Raw genomic sequence first — 10000 nt, 5'->3', positions numbered from 1 at the left:
TGCCGGTTTGCGCGGAGCCCCCCCTCCCGACGTTGCCTCTTGCCGCTACCCCCGCCCCCCCCCCGCTGCCGGTTTGCGCGGAGCCCCCCCTTCCCGCCGTTGCCTCTTGCCGCTACCCCCGCCCGCCCCCCCCGCTGCCGGTTTGCGCGGAGCCCCCCCTCCCGACGTTGCCTCTTGCCGCTACCCCCGCCCCCCCCCGCTGCCGGTTTGCGCGGAGCCCCCCCTCCCGACGTTGCCTCTTGCCGCTACCCCCGCCCCCCCCCCGCTGCCGGTTTGCGCGGAGCCCCCCCTTCCCGCCGTTGCCTCTTGCCGCTACCCCCGCCCCCCCCCCCGCTGCCGGTTTGCGCGGAGCCCCCCCTTCCCGCCGTTGCCTCTTGCCGCTACCCCCGCCCCCCCCCCGCTGCCGGTTTGCGCGGAGCCCCCCCTTCCCGCCGTTGCCTCTTGCCGCTACCCCCGCCCCCCCCCCGCTGCCGGTTTGCGCGGAGCCCCCCCGCCTGCCGTTGCCTCTTGCCGCGGCCGCCACCGCCCCCCCCACACCCCCCGGCCCCCGTTACCGGTTTGCGCGGAGCCCCCCCTCCCGACGTTGCCTCTTGCCGCTACCCCCGCCCCCCCCCCGCTGCCGGTTTGCGCGGAGCCCCCCCGCCTGCCGTTGCCTCTTGCCGCGGCCGCCACCGCCCCCCCCACACCCCCCGGCCCCCGTTACCGGTTTGCGCGGAGCCCCCCCTCCCCGACGTTGCCTCTTGCCGCTACCCCCGCCCGCCCCCCCCGCTGCCGGTTTGCGCGGAGCCCCCCCTTCCCGCCGTTGCCTCTTGCCGCTACCCCGCCCGCCCCCCCCGCTGCCGGTTTGCGCGGAGCCCCCCCTTCCCGCCGTTGCCTCTTGCCGCTACCCCCCGCCCGCCCCCCCCGCTGCCGGTTTGCGCGGAGCCCCCCCTTCCCGCCGTTGCCTCTTGCCGCTACCCCCGCCCGCCCCCCCCGCTGCCGGTTTGCGCGGAGCCCCCCCTTCCCGCCGTTGCCTCTTGCCGCTACCCCCGCCCGCCCCCCCCGCTGCCGGTTTGCGCGGAGCCCCCCCTCCCGACGTTGCCTCTTGCCGCTACCCCCCGCCCCCCCCCGCTGCCGGTTTGCGCGGAGCCCCCCCTCCCGACGTTGCCTCTTGCCGCTACCCCCGCCCCCCCCCCGCTGCCGGTTTGCGCGGAGCCCCCCCTTCCCGCCGTTGCCTCTTGCCGCTACCCCCGCCCGCCCCCCCCGCTGCCGGTTTGCGCGGAGCCCCCCTTTCCCGACGTTGCCTCTTGCCGCTACCCCCGCCCCCCCCCGCTGCCGGTTTGCGCGGAGCCCCCCCTCCCGACGTTGCCTCTTGCCGCTACCCCCGCCCCCCCCCCGCTGCCGGTTTGCGCGGAGCCCCCCCTTCCCGCCGTTGCCTCTTGCCGCTACCCCCGCCCCCCCCCCCGCTGCCGGTTTGCGCGGAGCCCCCCCTTCCCGCCGTTGCCTCTTGCCGCTACCCCCCGCCCCCCCCCCGCTGCCGGTTTGCGCGGAGCCCCCCCTTCCCGCCGTTGCCTCTTGCCGCTACCCCCGCCCCCCCCCGCTGCCGGTTTGCGCGGAGCCCCCCCGCCTGCCGTTGCCTCTTGCCGCGGCCGCCACCGCCCCCCCCCACACCCCCCGGCCCCCGTTACCGGTTTGCGCGGAGCCCCCCCTCCCGACGTTGCCTCTTGCCGCTGCTGCCACCCCCAGCTCCCCACACCCCCCGGCTCCCGTTAGCGGTTTGCGCGGAGCCCCCCCTTCCCGCCGTTGCCTCTTGCCGCTACCCCCCGCCCCCCCCCCCCGCTGCCGGTTTGCGCGGAGCCCCCCCCCCCCGACGTTGCCTCTTGCCGCTGCCGCCACCCCCAGCTCCCCACACCCCCCGGCTCCCGTTACCGCTTTGCACGGAGCCCCCCCGCCCGCCGTTATCTCTTGCCGCTGCCGCGACCCATCTCCCCCCCCCCCCGCCGCCGCTAACTGCCCCCCGAAGCCGCTAGCAGCTGGGCACCCCCCGCCAAAGCCGCCGCGGCTTCCCCTTCCCACATTGTCCCCTGGAGGGGGGATCGCGACGCGGGCTGCCGCTTCCCTCCCGGGCTGCCCGGCTGCTCTCTAACCCCTGCGACCGAGGCGGCGCTGTTAGGGCGGCCGTGCCGGTGCCCCTTGCCGCAGCTAGCCTCTCGCCGCTGCCCCTCCCGTCCGTCGTCCCCCGTCCCCAAAAACTTGCTGCTCTCCACGCTGGAGCCTGCACGGGGGAGGTTGCGCTCCGCTCCTCCGGCCCTAAAGCCGCCCCTCGCCCGCCCCCCGGCTTGCCGCTTGGCTGGGCTGCCCGCCCGCCCGCTAATCCCCCCAACGCCCCCACCCCAAAAACACCCCAGCCCTACCGCATGCCGCTCCCCCTCTCCCCGCTCTCGCTGACCGCTGCCACCCCCCCCCACCCCTCCCCCCCGAAACAAACCCCCCAGCCCTACCGCATGCCGCTCCCCCTCTCTCCCTAGCCTGCCCCCCCCCGCCGTCGCTTGCTGCTGCCGCCGCCGCCGCCGCCGCCGCCGCCGCCGCCGGGACCCGCCTCGGTCTGGTGGCGCGCGCTCGGAGATCCCCGGCTACCCGTCCGTCCGTCCCTCCCTCCCGCCCCGCCCCGGGGGAGGGCCCGGGGCAGCGCGGGCAGGCGGGGAGCAAAAAAAGGCGCGGGCGCCAAAAAACGTCGGGGTCCCGGGGTGGCGGAGGGGGGCGGCGGCGGGGGCGGCGGCGGGTACACGGCGCCGGGTCCAGGGCGCCGGGTCCAGCCCGTCCCGGGGCGGGGACAGGTGGTGTCGTCCGTCCCCGCCCCCGTAACCTGCTCTGAAGCATCCGCTTCCCGCCGCGGTTCGCCCTCCACCCCCCCGCCGCACACGCAGCTGCCGCTTCCCGCCGCCTCTGCCCCCCGCCCCGGGATCAACCACCCGCCGGGTCCAGCCGGTCCCGGTCCCGGGAACCTGCTCCCGGGGCCAGCCGGAGCCACGCCCCCTCCTCTGACGCTTCCAGCTGCCGCCTCCCCTCCCACCCCCCAAACTCACACTGGCCCTCGCCGGCCCGCCCACCCGCCTACCTGCTTGCCCGCCGCCGCTGGGTGGCGTGCCGGACACTCTCGCACACAGGTACACAGACAGGGACACAGGGACACAGGCACTCAGGCACACAGGGACACAGGGACACAGGGACACAAGGACACAGGGACACAGGCACTCAGGCACTCAGGCACTCAGGGACACAGGGACACAGGGACACAGGCACTCAGGCACACAGGGACACAGGTGGCGGGCCGGAGGCCGCTCTCCACTGTGTGGCAGGGGTCCAAGAGCCACCCCAGCCCAACCCAGAGGGTCTTTTGCACCTCTCTAGAGGCCACCCAGAGACCCCAGGCCGCAGCAGAAGCCTCCCCCGCACGCTCTGCAGGCTTCCGACCCACCCCAGGCCGCAGCAGAAGCCTCTCCCGCACGCTCTGCAGGCTTCTCAGCCACCCCAGGCCGCAGCAGAAGCCTCTCCCGCACGCCCTGCAGGCTTCTCAGCCACCCCAGGCCGCAGCAGAAGCCTCTCCCGCACGCTCTGCAGGCTACTCAGCCACCCCAGGCCGCACCAGAAGCCTCTCCCGCACGCTCTGCAGGCTTCTCAGCCACCCCAGGCCGCAGCAGAAGCCTCTCCCGCACGCTCTGCAGGCTTCTCAGCCACCCCAGGCCGCAGCAGAAGCCTCTCCCGCACGCTCTGCAGGCTTCTCAGCCACCCCAGGCCGCAGCAGAAGCCTCCCCCGCACGCTCTGCAGGCTTCTCAGCCACCCCAGGCCCCAACAGAAGCCTCTCCCGCACGCTCTGCAGGCTTCTCAGCCACCCCAGGCCGCAGCAGAAGCCTCTCCCGCACGCTCTGCAGGCTTCCGTCCCACCCCAGGCCGCAGCAGAAGCCTCCCCCGCACGCTCTGCAGGCTTCTCAGCCACCCCAGGCCCCAACAGAAGCCTCTCCCGCACGCTCTGCAGGCTTCCGACCCACCCCAGGCCGCAGCAGAAGCCTCCCCCGCACGCTCTGCAGGCTTCTCAGCCACCCCAGGCTGCACCAGAAGCCTCCCCCGCACGCTCTGCAGGCTTCTCAGCCACCCCAGGCCGCACCGGAAGCCTCCCCCGCACGCTCTGCAGGCTTCTCAGCCACCCCAGGCCCCAACAGAAGCCTCTCCCGCACGCTCTGCAGGCTTCCGACCCACCCCAGGCCCCAACAGAAGCCTCTCCCGCACGCTCTGCAGGCTTCTCAGCCACCCCAGGCCGCACCAGAAGCCTCCCCCGCACGCTCTGCAGGCTTCCGACCCACCCCAGGCCGCAGCAGAAGCCTCTCCCGCACGCCCTGCAGGCTTCTCAGCCACCCCAGGCCGCAGCAGAAGCCTCTCCCGCACGCTCTGCAGGCTTCTCAGCCACCCCAGGCCGCAGCAGAAGCCTCTCCCGCACGCTCTGCAGGCTTCTCAGCCACCCCAGGCCGCAGCAGAAGCCTCTCCCGCACGCTCTGCAGGCTTCTCAGCCACCCCAGGCCCCAACGGAAGCCTCCCCCGCACGCTCTGCAGGCTTCTCAGCCACCCCAGGCCGCACCGGAAGCCTCTCCCGCACGCTCTGCAGGCTTCCGACCCACCCCAGGCCGCACCAGAAGCCTCCCCCGCACGCTCTGCAGGCTTCTCAGCCACCACAGGCCGCACCAGAGGATCTTTTGCACCTCTCTGGACGCCACCCAGAGACTCCAGGCCGCACCAGAGGCCCCCCCCCCAACCATTTACAGGCTGCAGTGCCAGCCTAGGCCCTGCTGGCAGCCTCCCTTGTCTGCTTTGGAAGGCCTCCCATCCACTCCAGACCTGCCTGGAGGCCTCCCTCGACTGCTCCCGGGGCCCTCGAAGCCACCCTAGGCCTTTCTGGAGGACCTGCTCGACCGCTCGGTCGGCTTCTGACGCACCCTCGGCCATCCGGCGCCCAGCAGCTCCCAGGGCCAGGCACCGGCCTCCCCCTCCGGCCGCCCCTGGGGCCGGGGGTGGCTCGGACTCGGCGCCCCCAACGTGTCGTCCCGTCCCCCCCCCCCCCCCGCACCGCCGAACATTCGCTGCAGCCGAGGGCTTGCCACTCGACGCCTACCCCACCCGCCCAGCCCCCCGCTGCCGCCCGGCGCTGCCCCGGCCGCTGCGCCCCGCCTCTCATCGCTCCCCCCACCCGGCAACCGGCCGCCGGGCACGGCAAGTCCCAGGGCAGGGAACAGGTGCTGCCGGGACCCCGTGCTGGCTGCCGGCTTCCCGGGGCTGCCCCGGGCACGGACAGGTCGCCCCCCCGCCCCGGCGAATGTTCACCGAACCGGCTGCCGGCTGCCTTCGAGCACCCCCCGCCCCCCGCCACTATCGTCCCCCCCGCCCCCCCTCCGCCTCCGCTGCCGCTTCTCCCCGCACCGCCTCCACTGCCTCCCCCCGCCGCCGGCGAACGAGTCGCCGGATCCGTAGGGTGCCGGGAGCCCGAACGGCGAGCGGCTCCGGCTGCTGCCGGGACCGCGGGGCTTCGAGCCGCTCCGGCCGCGGCCGGGACCCCGTGCCGGAAGCCGGCATCCCGGGACGGCCCCGGGACGGCCCCGGTCGCCGGCCGGGTGACGTTCAGCGAAGCGGCTGCCGCCAGTCTTTGGGCCTCCCCCGTGCCGGGGCCGCGGGGATTCGAGCCGGTCCGGCCGAGGCCGGGACCCCGTGCCTGTCGCAGGCTTCCCGGGACGGCCCCGGAACGGCCGCGGTCGCCGGCCGGGTGACGTTCACCGAAGCGGCTGCCGGCTGTCTTCGAGCCCCCCCCCCTCCGCCTCCGCTGCCGCTTCTGCCCGCACCTCCTTCACTGCCTCCCCCCGCCGCCCGCGAACGAGTCGGCGGATCCGTAGGGTGCCGGGAGCCCGAACGGCGAGCGGCTCCGGCTGCTGCCGGGACCGCGGGGATTCGAGCCGCTCCGGCCGCGGCCGGGACCCCGTGCCGGAAGCCGGCATCCCGGGACGGCCCCGGGACGGCCCCGGTCGCCGGCCGGGTGACGTTCAGCGAAGCGGCTGCCGCCAGTCTTTGGGCCTCCCCCGTGCCGGGGCCGCGGGGATTCGAGCCGGTCCGGCCGCGGCCGGGATCCCGGGCCGGACGATGGCTTCCCGGGCCGGTCCCGGTCGCCTCCCGGGTGACGTTCACCGAAGCGGCTGCCGGCTGTCTTCGAGCCCCCCCCCGCCTCCGCCTCCGCTGCCGCTTCTCCCCGCACCCCCTCCACTGCCTCCCCCCGCTGCCGGCGAACGAGTCGGCGGATCCATACCGTCCCGAGAGCCCGAGGCGGCGGCACCCAGTGCGGGTCCGGCCGAGGCCGGGACCCCGTGCCTGTCGCAGGCTTCCCGGGACGGCCCCGGAACGGCCGCGGTCGCCGGCCGGGTGACGTTCACCGAAGCGGCTGCCGGCTGTCTTCGAGCCCCCCCCCCCTCCGCCTCCGCTGCCGCTTCTGCCCGCACCTCCTTCACTGCCTCCCCCCGCCGCCCGCGAACGAGTCGGCGGATCCGTAGGGTGCCGGGAGCCCGAATGGCGAGCGGCTCCGGCTGCTGCCGGGACCGCGGGGATTCGAGCCGGTCCGGCCGCGGCCGGGACCCCGTGCCGGAAGCCGGCATCCCGGGACGGCCCCGGGACGGCCCCGGTCGCCGGCCGGGTGACGTTCAGCGAAGCGGCTGCCGCCAGTCTTTGGGCCTCCCCCGTGCCGGGGCCGCGGGGATTCGAGCCGGTCCGGCCGCGGCCGGGATCCGGGGCCGGACGATGGCTTCCCGGGCCGGTCCCGGTCGCCTCCCGGGTGACGTTCACCGAAGCGGCTGACGGCTGTCTCCGAGCACCCCCCCCCCCTCCGCCTCCGCTGCCGCTTCTGCCCGCACCTCCTTCACTGCCTCCCCCCGCCGCCCGCGAACGAGTCGGCGGATCCGTAGGGTGCCGGGAGCCCGAACGGCGAGCGGCTCCGGCTGCTGCCGGGACCGCGGGGATTCGAGCCGCTCCGGCCGCGGCCGGGACCCCGTGCCGGAAGCCGGCATCCCGGGACGGCCCCGGGACGGCCCCGGTCGCCGGCCGGGTGACGTTCAGCGAAGCGGCTGCCGCCAGTCTTTGGGCCTCCCCCGTGCCGGGGCCGCGGGGCTTCGAGCCGGTCCGGCCGCGGCCGGGATCTCGTGCCGAACGTCGTCTTCCCGGGACGGTCCCGGGAGGGCCCCAGTCTCCTCCCGGGTGACGTTCACCGAAGCGGCTGCCGGCTGTCTTCGAGCCCCCACCCCTGCCGTGGCCGCGGGGATTCGCCCCGGTCCGGCAGCTGACGGTTCCCTGTGCCGGACGCCGGCTTCCCGGGACTGCCCCGGGCCGGTCCCGGTCGCCTCCCGGGTGACGTTCACCGAAGCGGCTGACGGCTGTCTCCGAGCACCCCCCCCCCCCTCCGCCTCCGCTGCCGCTTCTGCCCGCACCTCCTTCACTGCCTCCCCCCGCCGCCCGCGAACGAGTCGCCGGATCCGTAGGGTGCCGGGAGCCCGAACGGCGAGCGGCTCCGGCTGCTGCCGGGACCGCGGGGATTCGAGCCGCTCCGGCCGCGGCCGGGACCCCGTGCCGGAAGCCGGCATCCCGGGACGGCCCCGGGACGGCCCCGGTCGCCGGCCGGGTGACGTTCAGCGAAGCGGCTGCCGCCAGTCTTTGGGCCTCCCCCGTGCCGGGGCCGCGGGGCTTCGAGCCGGTCCGGCCGCGGCCGGGATCTCGTGCCGAACGTCGTCTTCCCGGGACGGTCCCGGGAGGGCCCCAGTCTCCTCCCGGGTGACGTTCACCGAAGCGGCTGCCGGCTGTCTTCGAGCCCCCACCCCTGCCGTGGCCGCGGGGATTCGCCCCGGTCCGGCAGCTGACGGTTCCCTGTGCCGGACGCCGGCTTCCCGGGACTGCCCCGGGCCGGTCCCGGTCGCCTCCCGGGTGACGTTCACCGAAGCGGCTGACGGCTGTCTCCGAGCACCCCCCCCCCCCCTCCGCCTCCGCTGCCGCTTCTGCCCGCACCTCCTTCACTGCCTCCCCCCGCCGCCCGCGAACGAGTCGGCGGATCCGTAGGGTGCCGGGAGCCCGAACGGCGAGCGGCTCCGGCTGCTGCCGGGACCGCGGGGATTCGAGCCGCTCCGGCCGCGGCCGGGACCCCGTGCCGGAAGCCGGCATCCCGGGACGGCCCCGGGACGGCCCCGGTCGCCGGCCGGGTGACGTTCAGCGAAGCGGCTGCCGCCAGTCTTTGGGCCTCCCCCGTGCCGGGGCCGCGGGGCTTCGAGCCGGTCCGGCCGCGGCCGGGATCTCGTGCCGAACGTCGTCTTCCCGGGACGGTCCCGGGAGGGCCCCAGTCTCCTCCCGGGTGACGTTCACCGAAGCGGCTGCCGGCTGTCTTCGAGCCCCCACCCCTGCCGTGGCCGCGGGGATTCGCCCCGGTCCGGCAGCTGACGGTTCCCTGTGCCGGACGCCGGCTTCCCGGGACTGCCCCGGGACAGCCCCGGTCGCCTCCCGGGTGACGTTCACCGAAGCTGCTGCCGCCTGTCTTTGTCCCCCCCCCCCGTGCTCTCCCTCAGCCGGGAGGTAGACGTGCTCTCCCTCGGCGAGTAGACGTGCTCTCCCTCGGCGAGTAGACGTGCTCTCCCTCGGCGAGTAGACGTGCTCTCCCTCGGCGAGTAGACGTGCTCTCCCTCGGCGAGTAGACGTGCTCTCCCTCGGCGAGTAGACGTGCTCTCCCTCGGCGGGTAGACGTGCTCTCCCTGGGCGAGTAGACGTGCTCTCCCTGGGCGAGTAGACGTGCTCTCCCTGGGCGAGTAGACGTGCTCTCCCTGGTCGAGTAGACGTGCTCTCCCTGGGCGAGTAGACGTGCTCTCCCTGGGCGAGTAGACGTGCTCTCCCTGGGCGAGTAGACGTGCTCTCCCTCGGCGAGTAGACGTGCTCTCCCTCGGCGAGTAGACGTGCTCTCCGCGGAGATCGCGCTTGTCGCCAAGGGGTCGCTGTTGCGCTCTGCCTCCGCCTACGTCATCGTACAAGCCGGCGTGATTTCTGCGACCTGCCGCTGGGCGGAGGTCGGCTGGTTGTGCGCTCGCGGAGCTGACGGCCCTCCAGTTCCGTATATGAGGGAACAAGCGACGCCGAGCACTCCCAGGGCAGCGCTGCCGAGCGGCTGCTCCAAGCCACCCGCCAGGCGGCTGGGCAGGGGTCCGTCTGGCTTCTCGGTGGCTTTCGCCCGGGTCAGAGAGGGGACCCGCGGGGCCGAACAAAGGCGCGGCGGTTTGGAGCGGCCGCTGGCGCACCCTCAGCGGTGTTGGATGGGTTTCGCTCGTCCGTGAGCCGGAGCCCAGCCCGGGCTCGGCAACGAAAGCGGGGAAAAGAAAAAAAGTTGACGAGTGGCTGGCGCCGGCCACTGCCGAAGTGTGGAACCCCCGAAGCGAAGTTTGCCCGGTGGGGCACGGGGGCAGAGAAAGCCGGGGAGACGTGGTGCCGGCGTCGGTCCCACCAAGAATGGAAAGCAAGCCCGTCCAGGCACGGCGAGAGAGAGCCCGGTAAGGGGCAGAGAGAGTTCCCAGCACTGGACCCTCTTCACGGGGGTTCCCCCCCATGGCCAAAGCCGCAGCCCGCGGGGGCACGGCATCTAAGGGAAAAGCCAGCGGCGGTGACTGGCCACTCGTATGCTATGGAGCCCGGCATGGGGGGAGGAGGGCAAGCCGGTGCCCCAGCACGGCTTCCTCCTGGCTCCAGAGGGGCGCCCCGTGATGGAGATGTAACTCGGTGCAGCTTGAGGGAAAATGCAAGCCCACATTTCGGGGAGGCAGAGGTGCCCTGTGAGCCGGTGCGGCCCGGTGCAGCTTGCCCCCCCCCCCCCCCCCCCATCTCTGGAGGGCGCCCCGTTTGCTCCTCCGGCGTGTTGCCCGCACGCCGAGCCCCGTGCCTGCTGGCTGCTCCCGAGGGCGGTGGCGGGTG

Source organism: Melanerpes formicivorus, unplaced genomic scaffold (assembly GCF_026170545.1).
Source record: "Melanerpes formicivorus ecotype bairdi unplaced genomic scaffold, bMelFor1.0.p_v2 SCAF_358, whole genome shotgun sequence".
Taxonomy (NCBI): domain Eukaryota; kingdom Metazoa; phylum Chordata; class Aves; order Piciformes; family Picidae; genus Melanerpes; species Melanerpes formicivorus.
The sequence above is the reverse complement of the archived record's forward strand: the minus strand, read 5'-3'. Positions refer to the sequence as shown.